Source organism: Corvus moneduloides, chromosome 6 (assembly GCF_009650955.1).
Source record: "Corvus moneduloides isolate bCorMon1 chromosome 6, bCorMon1.pri, whole genome shotgun sequence".
NCBI lineage: Eukaryota > Metazoa > Chordata > Aves > Passeriformes > Corvidae > Corvus > Corvus moneduloides.
Window position 1 is genome coordinate 1,027,626 of NC_045481.1, and position 16,339 is coordinate 1,043,964.

The following is a 16,339-nucleotide window of genomic DNA, read 5'->3' on the forward strand; positions in this document are numbered from 1 at the left end:
CAGCCCAGTTAGTAGAGCAGACAGGGAGCTGTGCTTGCTGCTCCCCCGACTTTCAGAGGATTGAGGAGGAGGAGCCCCCAGGGATGCAGTGTCAGGATCAGAGGCAGGTGAGTGTCAGGGGAGCTGCTCAGAAAAGAGAGGGGATCTCTGGATTTCCTCTCCTGCCATCTGCCACTGGCCTTGGCTCCTGCGCTGGTCCCAGGGAAGGAATGGGGCTGGCAGATCTGTGGGTGGAAGAGGGAAGGAGAACGTAGAAAAGTTAAAACAGGAATAACAAGGAACAGCTGTGTTTAGGTGTTACATCAGTTAAATGTCCACTTGTGGTTTCTGATCCACTGACTCCATACAGATGGCATGGCTTCATTTGGTTCACTTGTCCTTAAAAAGCACAAAAAAACCTGTTCAGTCCATAATTTACTCCTTATAATTAGTGGTATCTTAGTGCTCCCATAGTTTCTTAACTCCTTATCAGCTCAACTTTTCCCTAAGTCATCAGAAGCAAAGAAAGTTCGTTTTGCTCCAGTTCCTTACAGAAACCACTGTTGTGTTTTTTTTCAGGAACACAAAAGGATACACAGAAAGTCAAGTGGGGAAATTCCTTCTTTCTAGGATAAAAGTGTGTGAGATCTGTGTGTGTAATTTGGGTAGTTGTGGAATTCATACAAGTTTTGTTAAGGTTCCTGAGACTTGTTACTGCGACAGAGCAGGTCCCCTCTTGTTTGTATTACCAGATGCCAGTGGAGCTTCCCAAAGGGAATCCCAGACTGGTTTGGGTTGGAAAGGACCTTAAATCCCACCCAGTGCCACCCCTGCCATGGCAGGGACACCTCCCACTGTCCCAGGCTGCTCCCAGCCCCAATGTCCAGCCTGGCCTTGGGCACTGCCAGGGATCCAGGGGCAGCCCCAGCTGCTCTGGGCACCCTGTGCCAGGGCCTGCCCACCCTCCCAGCCAGGAATTCCTAATTCCCAAATATCCCATCTACATTTCCCCTGTAGCAGAAATACTCTTTTTTTCATAAATAGCATTTCTTGAATCATTTTTAAGCTTGTTTGCTGTCCCTTTGTTCCACAGAGGAAGAGATCAGCTTCATTATTCAGAGAAGACAGACTAATCCAGACTGAGTAGGAAAAGCTGGTGAGGATAAAGCAGTTAATTAGATTTTTGTTGAGTGTGTGGTTGGCCCAGCAGCTGGGGGTGATTCTGGGGCAGAGCAGGTGCACCTGGAGACAATAAATCCAAATTTAGCTCGGGGCCACACCTCCAAGTGACTTCTCAGCCTTATCAGCTGCTTATGCTGTGGGCTGAAAAGGAGACCAGGGGATTTTATTGGGGTTTATCCATGTGGATCTCAGCAGTTACCAAAAAGGACCTGAAACTGGGTGTCCTGATGGTTCTCTTTGGGAAGATGGTTGATGCCAGTTAAAATCTAAATGAAAAAAAAAAAAAAAAGAATTAATCATGGGACACAGGTCATGATTTCATTGTAAAGGGTTTTCCAAGCCTCCCTTCCAGATCTCTGCCTCTTTAGTTGCCAGTGGAGATGCAATCCCTGCAGCTGAACTTTCCTGCTTTGGGTGGTATCAGCTATTTTGGCAGCAGCTGCAGAAATGCAACCCAGAAAGTCTGGTGTAGATTGTACAGCCCAGACACCTCGGTGAGATCTGTGGTGTGGGGTTAGACTGAGGAAAAAAACCCAAAACACTCCTTGCTTGCTGCTTGGCTGAGGGATGGTGCTTTGCCATGGGTTTTTCATGGAGATATTTAAGGTTTTTCCCTTTTTTTGGGAGGTTCCTTTAACAGGTCTTGTTAATGAATCAATCCTATAAATTATTAAGTATAGAGGTATGAGAATAAATGTTTCTCCATTCAGCTTTTTGGGATCTGGAAGAAAATACTCATATTTCATATTTTATCTGTATATAGGTGTGTTCAGGATGGTTTATTAGTGACTTTAAAGGCAGAAATAAAGAATAATCTTCATTAAACCTAAGGAAACCTTTTCCTGCTGCAAATTCCTGCTGGGTTTCGTCGTATCTCGGGCTGACAGAACGCCCCACCCTGTGCTTGGGGTGTCTTGTTCTTATTTCTTCATTTCCTACTCTGGTTTAGTCTTATTTAATTTCTCAGCCAGCAGCTCGGGGGGTGGAAGCAGGGAGTGGGAAAGGCAGCTGTGGTTTGGGGATATCAGAAAAATAATCAACAAAGTCGCTCTAGGAGCAGCTGTGCCCGGGCTGGGATTCCCCTTGCGAGGGAACATTTCCCTCGGCATCCCGGGGGCAGGCGGCGCTGCCCGGCATTCCAGAGGGAAGGAGAAGCGCCGAGGTGCGATGTGCGAGCAGCGCTGTCCCCACGAGGTGGCAGGAGCTGCCTGCCCGCATCCCTGCCTCTGCCAGCGCCGCTCTCCCGGGCGCTGGGCATCCAGCACTGCCCGTGCCCCGCGGGGATGCTCGGCTGCGGGACAGCGGCTGGCGCGGGGCACGGCTGAGCCTGGGTCGGGAAAGCCGGGCCTGCTCATCGCTCACACAGGGCACTGCTGCTGCTCTCCTGCTCATGGATCCCACACGCCTGAGGAGCATTTTGGCTGAATTTTGCTGCCACGTCGGGCGCAGAAATGACTTTCCCAGGGAGCGGCTGGAGGTGTGTCAGGGAACTTTTGGGATGGATCTCAGGGAAAGGTTCTTCCCCCAGAGGGTGCTGGGCACTGCCCAGGCTCGCCAGGGAATGGGCACGGCCCCGAAGCTGCCAGAGCTCCAGGAGCGTTTGGACAGCGCTGCCAGGGATGCCCAGGGTGGGGCTGGTGGGGGGTCTGGGCAGGGGCTGGGATGATCCCTGTGGGTCCCTCCCAGCTCAGGATGCTCTGGGACTCTGTGAATGATTTCTAATTTGAGAAGGAACCAGCCCCAACCCTTAGGGAGTTGTTCTGGTGACTGTCAGCTCAGTGAGAGAACTGTGCCTTCCCTCCTACCTGCAATGGTTTTGCTTTACAAGATTCCAGCTGCTCCCCTCGTCAGCTTTCCTTAGGATCCTGTACCCCCAAGGGCTCCTGAATGCCACCTTCAGTCCTCTCCCACAGCTCTCATAACCTGAGCTCATTTTTAACTCACCTCTTGTTTTCCCATTGCTGCAGGAGTGCATTCCTTGATATTCCCTTTAGTGCTTGGCCTCTGCTTTCCTGTTTCAGTGTACACGTGGTCCTGGCTAATTCCTAACCCTGGTTCTCGTGCTGGCCCTGCCTTTTACCCCACTGATTCTCTCCTTTCCCGGAGACTCCTTCCCTGCTTGTCCCTGGAGAACAATCTCAGCCCCCAGCCTGTCCCAGCTGGAAGCACTGAGCCTGGCACTGCTGCTGCTTCTGGACCCGTTTGTCCCTGCATTTGGGGTTTGGCGCTTTGCCTGTATGGGAATTCCATGTCTTCCTGATGAGCATCTTCCCCTGCATCTCCTCAGAATGAGAATTTCCAGTTTGGTTGTTAATTATAAGATGTTTCTATGGGGCATGCAGGTCTAGTTTTTCTAAAATCCAATCACCATCCTGGTAATTAATCTGCCACCCAAACTCCTTCACTGCCAGCCTGCCTCGTGTTGCCTGGCTGGTCTGTCCCATTAAACATTCTGGAGCTTTTGGGGGCTGCTCACAAAAAGTTTTGTGAAAATTGTCTGTGATAAGCTCAGGTTATAGTCAGTTAATAATCTTATTTAACAGTGATTGAACAGAAAATATTTAGTTATTGCCATCAGAAATGAATGTTCCCCTCAGCATCTTTACAAGCACGAAAGATAAATATTTGTTTTATGCATTCTCTAGGAGTTACTGTATTGATTCCCAATGACAGATCCAAGCTATGACAATAATTTCCTCTGTTATTCTTTTAAAACATCCTTGTTGCCCATTCCCTTATTGGTAAGGATTTATTTTTACTCATCTCTGTAACTTCCCTAATCTTTTGAGTGTTTTTGCTCAGTGATCCCTCTGAGTAATCTCCATTGATTTCAAGGCTGATTTTTATTTCAAGACAGATTTATTGTGCCTGTTATTAATGAATGACTCATTGTGATGATGGAAGGTCTTGGTTTGGGCTGGGATGGAGTTAAACTCCTTCCCAGTAGTTGGGACAGGGATTTGGCTTCAGGATGAGGATAATGGGGACCTGGGGTTAAGCCACCAGAGGCTGACCTTATTTCCCTGCCAGGTGAGATGTTTTCCCAGTGCCATAACCTGCCCCAAAAACTCTGGTGGCTCATAATTAAGGCTGTTTTAAAGAGGATTTTGCTGTGGTGGTCATTTCCTGGCAGTGAAATTGCAGTGTTTCCATTCACGGAAGAGAAATCACCTCAGAAATCACAAATACATCAAACTTGTGCATCTGAGCAAGCCCTGAGCTAAAATGGTGTAAAGTAGGACAGGGCTTGAGGCAGAGCCCTCTGCTTTTCCTGTTTATTTTGTTTTTTGTTCACCAAGGCCTCAGCCACTGCTGGAAACACTCCCTGTGTAATTCCCTGCCACCTCAGCTCTGCTAATTGGAAATGGCAAAAAAAAATGTTCCCCTCAGTTCTTTAAAGCAAGAGCTGGTAATTTCATTCTCTCCTGGAGTGTTGCTCCAGTGGTGATGAGATTTAGCCTAATCTGCATTAATGCCGCCTTTTAGCATCGGTTTAGGAAGGAGCCCAAAACCCCACCTGGAGCTCCACGGGGCTGTTCTGGAACAGTTGCAGGCACAGTGCTGGAGATCCATCCTTTATAGGGAATAATAAATGTTAATGCACTCTTTAGCATTTCAATGTCATGATTAAATATTCCAGAGCCTTATTAATTGAATATTTTATATTCCTGCAAGTGGCCTTGATCCTCACAATGGCATACTAATTCCAAGGGAAGGGAGAGGGAACATGTTCAGATTCCTGCGAGGAGACACTGCAAACGAGGCTTCTAGAGCTGACTGCGTTAATGGGTTCTTGGGTAAGTTATTGTGTGTGACGCAGGGACGTGGAGACCGTGTGGGTATGATTGCATTTGGGATTTGTGGGGTTCCAGAGTCACACGGGTGCTTTGCTGTTGGTACTGCAAGGAAAAGCTCAGTAATGGATTGTCCCAGGGGATTAAAATTCTGTGGGTCTCAGTCACCGTCCCATCAGCGACACCAGCGTGGTGATTCTGTGCTGCAGAGCTGAGCCTTTCCCCTCTCCTTAGAATTTAAGGAAGTTCCAGGCTTCTTCTGCCCTGAAGTCACAAAGAGTGGGAAGGTTTGACAAGGTCCCAAAGGGAATTCATGACCCTGTTCAGGAGATGAGGGGGAGCAGCTGAGGGAGCTGGGAAGGGGCTGGAGAATTCCTGAGGGAGCTGGAAAGGGGCTCAGGCTGGAGCAAAGGAGGCTCAGGGGGGACCTTGTGGCTCTGCACAAGTCCCTGACAGGAGGGGGCAGCCGGGGGGGTCGGGCTCTGCTCGCAGGGAACAGGGACAGGAGGAGAGGGAACGGCCTCAGGCTGGGCCAGGGCAGGCTCAGGGTGGACAGCAGCAGGAATTTCCCCATGGAAAGGGTGCTCAGGCCTTGGCAGGGGCTGCCCAGGGAGCTTTGGAGTGCCCATCCCTGGAGGTGCCCAAGGAATTCCTGGAGGTGGCACTCAGAGCTCTGGGCTGGGGACAAGGTGGGCATCGGGCACAGCTGGGACTCTGTGATCCTGGAGGGCTTTTCCAGCCTCAGGGATTCCAACATTCCCAATTCAGTTTTCTCCTGGCAGAACTTCCATGCAGGGTGACAGGGAGTACATGTTATTATAAATTTCAAATACATTTCTTGCTTCTCTTCCTCACATACTACAAAAATAGTAATTAACAAATAAATAAGTCATTAAGACTCTGCAGGATGCAGCCAATTCTGCCTCTTCTCTTGTGAGGCTGAAGTTCATCAGTCCATTTATGGTGAAATTTAGTGTTGGGTGTGGAGTTTTTGCCCCACACTTTCATGGCTCTACCAACTTTCCATCCACTGAGACTCAGCACTGATGGCATCTTTTTCCTGCCCATCCCTCCTATTTTGATAAAAACTGATTTTACTGCAGCACTTTCAACACAATGAGAAAAAAAACCTGTTAATAAAATTATTTTCCAAGAGCACTGGTGTCCCAGCTGGGCCTGGAAATTATCCAGGAGGCTGGAAAATCAGCAGCTGACAGGGAAGCAGTGATGCAGTGAGAAGGAAAGCAGGGAGCCACTGTGGGTTGCCATGGCTACTCCATCCGTGTGGCTCCAGTGTCCCTTTGGATGGCTTCATTCCAGAGCTGGGGCACTGGTGGCAGGTCCAGGCACACTTGGTGGCCCAGTGCCACCAGTGGGGGCTGCGAGGAGCAGGAAGGGCACGGGGGGTGTCCAGGAGGGCACGTTGGGGTTTGTAGATGCTCATGAGGGTGAGGAGCAGCGCAGTGGGACAGGGGAAGGATCCCTGAGCTGGGGCTGCTGCCCAGCACTGGCACAGTTCCTAGGGGAGCAGGGTGACACTGGCCAGGTCTCTGGAACCCTCAAGTTTCAGGGAATTAGGTTCCCTTTAATCCTTCTTCATGCAGGATTTGGACTCAGTTTGTTACTGCAGTGATGCTGTTACTGATCCCCCTTCCCTGTCGGTGCTGGCATCGCTGTGCTCCAGAACAGAATCCTGAGGCCTCCAGAAGGCTCTGTTGTTGCTAAAGAATTTCGGGAGAAGATGCTCCCAGGAGCTGGAGTGATTACACAAAATAGGAGTTCAGATGGGATATTGGGAAGAAATTCCTGGCTGGGAGGGTGGGCAGGCCCTGGCACAGGGTGCCCAGAGCAGCTGGGGCTGCCCCTGGATCCCTGGCAGTGCCCAAGGCCAGGCTGGACATCGGGGCTGGGAGCAGCCTGGGACAGTGGGAGGTGTCCCTGCCATGGCAGGGGCGGGTGGCACTGGCTGGGATTTAAGGTCCTTTTGAACCTAAAGCATTCTGGAATTCTATGAAAGTCAACTTTGCCAATGAGCAGATAATCAAGAAAAGGGAAAGAGCAGAATGTGGATATTGAACTAATTATAGAAAATCACTGGAATATTCTGCCTTCTTTTTGAAGCATTAGCAGCAGGTTTAAAAAGACACTCTGACATTTTAGCCTTTCAGAGGCTGCAGAAGGGGAGGTTTCTGTGTTAGGAAGTGATGGATGATCCTCCTTGCTAAGTGGTTTTATTCTCTCAAGGTGTCTGGTGCAATAAAGCCAAGCCCTCCCTTCTCTCAGACACTTCCACCTCGCCTGGTGCTGCCCTTGGAGTTCCTCGCCGTGATCCCTCCTGGCCACAGCAGGGCACGAGCTCTCGCCTGATTGATACAGATGCTGACAGATCAAATCTCTGTTTGCCTGCTGAGGGGAAAGCATCCTTTGTAAGGTCTCTTTCCTCAGGGTTGATGGGTTAAATTGGGCAAACAGCTCCTTTCCTCCGGAGCTGTGAGGGATTTCAGAGCATTGCAGCTTCATGATCTGTGCTTTTCACGGGAGTTACTGCTCTGTAACCCCCTGAAATGTATTTACCTCAGCTCTCACTGGCAGTGTTCCCTTGGAGCACAAAGAGCAGCAGGAACAGGGCTGAGGAAGCAGAAATGTGTCGTTTTTCAATTCCCAGCCCCAAAATGTAGGATTCAGGCAGTGCTTCAGCTGGACAGTGCTGGCTGCTGCCAAGGAGGTGATTTTTATCTCCTGTCACAGTGCACTGGCAGCGTTTGACACTGGGTGGATGTTGCTGATCCTCCTAAGGATAACTGCCATTCCTTACAGTCCGGGAGTGGTTTGGGTTGGAAGGACCTTCAGTCCCACCCAGTGCCACCCCTGCCATGGCAGGGACACCTCCCACTGTCCCAGGCTGCTCCCAGCCCCAATGTCCAGCCTGGCCTTGGGCACTTCCTTTCCAATCCAAACCATCCCTGTGGTTCTGTGACTGCTTCCAGGGCAGGGGTGGGATCTTGGAGCCCATTCCCTCTTTCTGCAGGAGTGGACAGGCAGCTCGGGATGTGCTCAGTGCATCCTGTAAGGAAGGGGCAGGAACCGAATGCATGAACCCAAGTGGCTTTGGGATGATTCCAGCCTTTCTGTGTTAGTTCTCTCTGGAAAACAAAGCCAAGAATCCCATTCCTTCCTTTTGTCCCTGGAGCCTGGCTTTGTTCGTGTGTTCCCAGTGTCCATCGCTGTGTGACAGGAAATGTGCCGTGGAGTGGGATAATGATGCTGGGACAAATCCCTGCCTTTTCATGTCTCCCCCTGGGCTCCGGAGTCGTGCCTCGGTGTCCTGTCTGAACCATGCCAGGCCCTGCACCGCTCCTGAAGGAACAGAGCCTTTTCCAAACCAAACAGGATGTGGATTTCCACAGGATCTGCTGTCAGTGCTTCCAGCAGCAGGGAAAACCAGCCTTCCCCATGGTGTATCCCCCACTCCTGGCACACCTGCAGGAACAGCACCTGAGCTGCAGTAACGACACTTCCCAGGTCTTTATTCATGGTGACATCTGGCAGGACAAGGAGGTTGTTTCATCCTTGTGTTCCCCTCATCTCAGGGTGTTCTCCCTTCCCAAATCACTGGGCATGCTCGGAGTGTCACAAGTGAGTTTAGCACTCAGGACTGGGAAGCAGCTGTGAAAACAGTGCTTAGGGAAGAGGAGACACAAGTGGGCTCATGGGGAGAGGGAATGGGCAGCAAGGAGGTGACTTCCTCAGCTGAAGCCTTTCACAGCCTTGGCCACGATAAAAATGAAAGGAAGAAAGAGTGCAGCGCTCCCTGATAGTGCTAAGTTACATTATTGAGGGATTTTTCACCACCTCATGCTGTGTATCATGAAATTACAGCGAGATAAGCAAAGTTTTATTTGCCCACTGTCTGGGAGACAAAGTCTTTTACTTGAGGTTCAATTTCTACCACCCACGTTTCTGGAATTATAAATGTAATTAACTGACTGTGGTGTGACAATGACAGCTTGGAAGTGCTAAACTGCTCAGGTTTTGTGGAAAAAAATCCATCCTTGTGCAAGCTGGAGGGGGCCTTTGCTGGCTGCTCTCCCTGGAAAAAGAAAGGCAAAGAATCCATTTTTTTGCCATAAAGGAAAAACAGTTTTGTTGTTTAAAGGCTCTGGGACGTTTCCAAATTGTTCTGTTAAGAAGCTGGGAAATAAATTCATACTGTAAAATGAATTTAATTTGGACTGGCACTAAAGTTCACGATGGAGCAAGGATCATAAACAGCCTGTGAGAACTCAGAATGGACATTCCCAGGCATTTCTCTCTCCATGAGCTCCATCTTGCCTGGAAAAGAGGAGTGATTTTGGGAAGGGCACAAGGTAGTGCCCAGTTTATTGCTGGAAGAGCCCTGGAATGCAGACCCTGAGTGTGTGCAGCACCCACCACCTGCAGCTCCCACACCCACCGTGCCACAGGTGAGTCCAGGGTCACCAATCCTGTTTTCCAGTGCCCTTTGGAAGTGAGGGATACAGGAGTGACCATCCCAAAATCATCTGCTGCACCTGTCCTGTCCCCCCACGTGCACCAACCATCTCCGTGTTGGCATTTGGTGCTTGGGGAACTTCCAGAAGCATTTCAGTGCTGCTTTTCCTGGCTCTGGCAAAGTATTTGGAGCATCCCATGAATTTGGGATGTCCAAGAGCGCCATTTCCATGCTGATGGGTGACATTCCCATCACAGGGACAGTGGGAAGAGCCCATGTACAGCTTTCTAGGGCAGAAGGCAGATGGAAATAACATTTCTGGAACAAACAACAGAGAGCAAGTGTTGTGTCAGCTTCCACTGGGACACTGGGAATTTGCTGGGAAGCAGAGCAGGATTTGCCCTGCAGATCCAGGAGTCACCAAGAGCCTGGCTGGACTTGCACAGCCCAGGCCAGGTCTGGGGAGCCTGCAGAAGGAATCGTGCTCGTGACTGCGTCCCTGGATCCCTCAAGGCAGTGGCATTGGAGAGCCCACATTCCTTCAGCTCCAGTTGGTGTTCCAGGGGTTTTTGGGTTGTAGAACAGTGTCATTCACAGATGTTTTACCACAAGGGACTCAGCCTTGTACAGAACAAAAAGACATTACAGACTATTTCTTCCTACAGGGGATCTTGGATTTGATTCCATGCTGGATGCTGTGCTCCATTCAGCACTGCCCTCTTCCCCAAAGCCACGAGCTTCTGGCTTCTCTTTGCTTGTCCTCATCCTTCCTTATCATTCCCTGCTATTTTCTGCTACTCAGCCTGGTCCATCCAGGTTTTTTGAACTCAGTTCCCATCTCTATTTTCCAGCTCCTCGGCCAGACCTTGCACCTTCACCTTCCCTCATGTTTTTCTCTGCAATTGTCTTTAGAAATAGAATCCCAGAATCCCAGACTGCTTTGGGTTGGAAGGGACCTTAAATCCCAGCCAGTGCCAGCCCTGCCATGGCAGGGACACCTCCCACTGTCCCAGGCTGCTCCCAGCCCCAATGTCCAGCCTGGCCTTGGACACTGCCAGGGATGGGAACACTGCAGTATCCTGCTTATTGCAGTGGAAATGTTCCAGAAGGTTCGGCTTGGGACTGACCTGGCATAGAAAATGTAAACCTTGTCCATATAAGCAAAGAAAAGGTCCTACAGGGAGAAGCACCAGATAACTTCCTTAAATCTAATGGTGTCCTCCTTTTTTCAGTCATTCTTCCTTCCAGGGAGCAGGGTCAGGCGCTGTGGGGCTGTGGGAATGCCCAGGCAGGGATCCCAAATTCCACCTCAAGCTCTCTTTCCCGGGATCCTGCCTGCCCTGAGCCCAGGGGCAGGGGGAGAACACTGGAGCACTCCGGAGATGAGCCTGGGTGTTAACCGGACCTAACTGCTCCTGGCCTCAGTCAGCAGGGATCCATCCATTCTGTAGAAAACCTTGGAGACATTTAATGGGAAGTAAATGTAGGAGTGGGTGCCCAGAACAGCTTGAGAGTTGCTTGCATGGAGCCTGGTTTTGTGTTTTGCTCTCAAAATCCAAACCCCATTGCTCCAGCAGCGTTTTTATTTTGTGTATGCATAAACAAGAATCTGATCCACACGAAACTCAGCTGCTGTGAGCTCCCCTCTGCCTTCCCACAGCTCACCCCAGGGTCCAGTTGGGCTGGGGTTTGCTGCCCTGACCTCTCTTATTCCACTGCAGGGGAGCACAACCACCCCTGGGTGTTCCCTCCACATCCTCCAGGTGTGCCTGCCCCAGAAACTCCGGGATGCAATTCCCCACCATTAAGCACAGGAGCAGCAAGTCAGGCCTGGAAGTTTATTTATAGATCCTGGAGATGCACAGCCCTTGCATTCCATTAACCAGGGCAGGAATGGGATGAATTCTTGGTGCAGTGCTGTGTAAAATGCTGTGGATTTTTGCTGGAGTCTCCACTGGTTCAACCTGTGACAGGTGATTAATGATCCAGCCACCACAGGTTCACTGCTGGCTGTGTAGGGCCTGTGTGGAACATGTGTGCTCAACCACCTCCTGCTCCTTCAGTGCATTAATTTAGTCTCGTTTATAATAATTAATCCAAATGTTCAGCGTCCCCACGTTTGCCAAGAGCTGTGAAACCAGCCTTGTTCATCCAGAGAATGTCTGGAGCAGCAGGTCCTGCGAGGGGATGAGGCCAATGCTTCCTTCTTCCTTCTCCTGTTCTCCTCCCATCTGTATTTTGGGCACAGATTTGGGCTGCAGGGCTGGAAGGATCTGCCCGGGCTTCCCTCACTGCTGCCCTCAGGAGCATCCCCGAGTGATGATCACGGGAGGGTGGGATTGGTTTGCTCCCTGCCCCCCTGGGCAGCAGGGTTCTGCTGACTCTTCACTAGAGATTTGTTAACTTTTTTTGGAGGTTACTCCCAGTTTGTTCTGCTGTGTTGATGTAAGAAAATGATGCCTTAGGTTTTACCTTTCCTGTTTCTCAGACCCCGCAGTGCCTGGTGTGTGACTCTGCAGTTCCTTGTACCCTGTTCACTGCTGCTCTCTGTGCCAGGCACACAGAACAAAGCCTCTCCGGGCCTGCTCTCCAAGGACACCCAGACCGTCCTAGGCCCAAAAGTATAAACCAAAAGCCTCTACAGGGGGGCAAGCTTGGGGAAATTACATCATTAACTGAAGCTTTAATTGGAGAATGAACCCTGCTGTGCAAATGAACCCAACCTATAAAAGTGTGAAGAACTCGTGCCCTGCCGTCCACCTTGGGGTCCATCTGGGCAGTGGCCTCTGGCTGCCCAGGGGTACCTTTGAAGGCCTTTCAAATAAATCCCTGCCTTATTCCCTTATTCCTGTCCAGTCTCTGTGTCCAGGAGGCCTCTTCAGGCATCAGTTCCACAGATCTCTTGTTTAAGTGTCAGAATCCCAGGATCATTGAGGTTGGAAAAGCCCTCCCAGCCCATCGAGTCCCAGCTGTGCCCAATGCCCACCTTGTCCCAGCCCAGAGCTCTGAGTGCCACCTCCAGGAATTCCTTGGACACCTCCAGGGCTGGGCACTCCAAAGCTCCCTGGGCAGCCCCTGCCAAGGCCTGAGCACCCTTTCCATGGGGAAATTCCTGCTGCTGTCCACCCTGAGCCTGCCCTGGCCCAGCCTGAGGCCGTTCCCTCTCCTCCTGTCCCTGTTCCCTGCCAGCAGAGCCCGACCCCCCCGGCTGCCCCCTCCTGTCAGGGACTTGTGCAGAGCCACAAGGTCCCCCCTGAGCCTCCTTTGCTCCAGCCTGAGCCCCTTTCCCAGCTCCCTCAGCCGCTCCTGGGGCTCCAGCCCCTTCCCAGCTCCGTTCCCTTCCCTGGACACGCTCCAGCCCCTCCAGGGCTCTCTTGCCGTGAGAAGCCCAGAACTGCCAGGGCACTCGAGGTGCCCCAGCAGTGCCAGCTCAGGAGACACCCCAGGCATCGTCTGTGCTTCAGGGAGCGCCATCAGCAGGGTCAGGGTGGCAGCACAGCAGTGACAGTCCCCTGCCAGCGCTGCTGAAGGACCCAGGGACATGGAAATAGAGCCATGCTCTGAGCACCGTGCTCCCACGCTGCAGTCATTCCCACTGGAGCAGAAGGAAGGGGGAACGGCAGTCAGGGCACTGGGAATGTGGCTCTGGAGCAGCTTGCAGGAGTTTGGAGAAGGAAGATTCTCCAGTCACACCATGTGCATGGAGACTCGGGCCTCCCGAGATCTGAGAGCCATTAATCATTAATCATGTGGAATTAAGGCAGTTAATCAAGTCTCAGGAACTGACAAAAGATTGTCCCTGAGGCTTTTTTACCTCCAGTCTCTTTGGAAGATGATGGTTTCAGCTTTCCACTTGGCTGCCCCCGCGGGCGGAGCCGTCCCTTCGGCAGAGCCCAAGGTCAGCCGTGAGCCAGCGCTGGCACTCGCTGAGCCCGGAGCCCCGCTGGGGCTGGCACTGCCATCCTGGGGTCACCGAGGTGCCAGCAGGGATTCCAGCAGGAGCAGGTGCTGCCCACAGCAATTCCCTGTCTGGAAGCTGAAGTATTTCCCAGCCGGTGCACCGGAGGAGCTGTGGGCAGGGATGTGATGGTGCTGAGCTCGAGGCTCAGGCCCTGGTCACGCTCTCCGAGCTCGTGCTGGAACACTAATTCAGCTCATCTTTCCTCATTACATAATTTATGTAATTAATTTCAAATTGAATCGCTCCAGATGCTGATTCTGCCCTCCTGGCTGGCTGCTGCTTTCTTCCAGTCAAACCTGGCCAGGGGCCGATGTCCCAGCCCAGGGCTGCTCCCTGCGTGGAATTCTGGTGGTGAATGCTCCAGGGGCAGATCCCACATGGACAGAGAGGGGCCTGAGGCCACATCTGATGCAGCCTTCCCACCTCGAAGCCCTCTGGAATGTGGGCAACAGCAGTCCTGGGGCCAGTCCCAGCTGTGCAGTCACAGCACAGAGCTCATGGACCCTGGAATGAAGACATTAAAAGCACTGGAAATGGGGAATTGGGGAAATCCTCAGGATGTCACTGTCACCTACATCCACAGGGCTCATGTTGAGAGGTCCCCGTGCGAAGCTTCCCCTGCAGATCTCTGGGGTGTGTGGGCTGTGCAGCTTGGGAAGAGGGACCCCGGGAAGGGACATGGGAATGCAGCTGGGCACTGGAGACTTTGCTGAGAGGCCACGGACACAGGAATGGCTTCCCAGTGCCAGAGGGCAGGGCTGGATGGGAGATTGGGAATTAGGAATTGCTGGCTGGGAGGGTGGGCAGGGGCTGGGCTGGAATTGCCAGAGCAGCTGGGGCTGCCCCTGGATCCCTGGCATTGCCCAAGGCCAGGCTGGACATTGGGGCTGGGAGCAGCCTGGGACAGTGGGAGGTGTCCCTGCCATTCCCTCCTTCCCAAACGGAGCAAAGAGCAGCAGCTTTGTGCCCTCTCCCGGGACTGCACTGGAGCGGGGTTATTCTCTCATCATTCCCGTGTGGGTCAGGGCTCAGGAGCACTCTCCCCGCCCAGTCCTGCTGGTGACGGTGACAGCAGCGCGGTCCCAGGCGCAGCTTCCCCGCTGAGGCAGAGCGGGACATCCCATCCCTGCTGCCCTGTAATCGCCACCGGGCGCAGCAGGTGGCGTGCCCAGCCTGGATTTCATTCCTGCCGCCAGCCGCAGGAATTCCTGCCGGGAGCAGCAGCACGGCCGCCCTGGAGCTGCTGCTCCGTGGGTGCGTCTGCCCCGCGCAGGGCGGGGGGACACGAGGGGACAGCTCCTCCCGTGCTCCTGATCCGAACGCTCTCCTCGGATTTGCCGGGGACTTGTGCTGCTGAACAGACTGCCAGCCCTTTCCAGCTTGGCAAGGGACGTTCCAGTGTTCGTCCTGCCGAGGACTGGGATTAAAATCAGCACAGGCCGTGAATGTTCTCCTCAGCTGAGTGGGGGAACGCGGTGTGGGAGGTTCTCGTGGATGCTCTGCTCCAACTGCTTCACCTCATGCCTTCAAGCCTGGGGCAGGGTTTGGAATTCACAGAATCCCACCGTGGTTTGGGTTAAAGCGACCTTAAATCCCACCCAGCCCCACCCCTGCCCTGGCAGGGACACCTCCCACTGTCCCAGGCTGCTCCCAGCCCCAATGTCCAGCCTGGCCTTGGGCACTGCCAGGGATCCAGGGGCAGCCACAGCTGCTCTGGGCACCCTGTGCCAGGGCCTGCCCACCCTCCCAGCCAGGAATTCCTTCCCAATATCTCACCTAAAATTCCCCTCTGTCAGTTTGAACCCATTCCCCCTTGTCCTGTCCCTCCATCCCTTGTCCCAAGTCCCTCTCCAGCTTCTTTGCAGGCCCCTTCAGACACTGAAAGGATGAATTACCAGGGAGTCCTTGGAATTTTTTGCTATTTTAAGCCTCTCCAGTGATCTGACTTGCTGTTTTTCATATTTTTTATCAGTCTGTGGAGAATAAATTTGCTCAGGGGGGAGATGTGGCTACAAGGAAGATAAAGAGGTCAGGGACTGCCCCTTCAGGTCCGTGATACCTGCTCACAGCCCTCCTTGACCTCAGGAAAGGAAGAAGTTGGTAAAAATTGGAGTCATTCAGTTTAACTGAGAGAAATAAGCACACACAGCACAATGAACCTGCCTTTGGGGACAAATTAATTTGAATTAAGTTACAGGAATAACTTATATTTTTCTGTGGGTTGCTTCAGGGGGGAAGTTGAAAACATTTTTTGCAGGATGTGGCAAGAGATGGCTTCAGCACCTCCTGGGAAAACCTGAATGATGGAGACACTTGGATGAGGCTGGAAGTGCTGCCAGGGCACTGGGCCGTGCTGAGCGTTTGGACAACGCTCCCAGGGATGCACAGGGGGGATTGTTGGGGTGTCCGTGTGGGGTCTGGAGTTGGACTCCATGATCCCTGTGTGTCCCTTTTCAGCCAGGATATTCCACGGTTAAGAGCAGGATTTGCGTTGGAATACTCTCCCATGATGTTCTGTGCATCCCTCCCTTCCTGTGGGAGGCATCCATGTGGAGCTGGGGGTTGGAGCACAGGAGGGGTGACCCTGGCAGCAGTTTGGGTGGCTGTGCCAAGAGATGAGAGCGAGATCCTGATGGAGTGTGTTCTGGAATGCTGCATCCAGGCCTGGAAAGACCCTTTCCAAGGAGGGCTTGTCTCTCCCAGGTCTTGTGTGCCCATCCTGTGTCCCAGCCCAGCCCAGCACTGGGAATGGTTCCCCTGCTCCAGAAGAACTTTGTGGATTCCTGCTCAATGCATCAAATGCCTGAAGTCCTCTGGGAGAGCACCCAAGGGAAACAGAGGTGCTCTGGAATTTGTCCACAGAATCACCCTGCTCTGAGCACAAATCCAATGAGGGAGCTGGGAAGGGGCTCAGGCTGGAGCAAAGGAGGCTCAGGGGGGACCTTGTGGCTC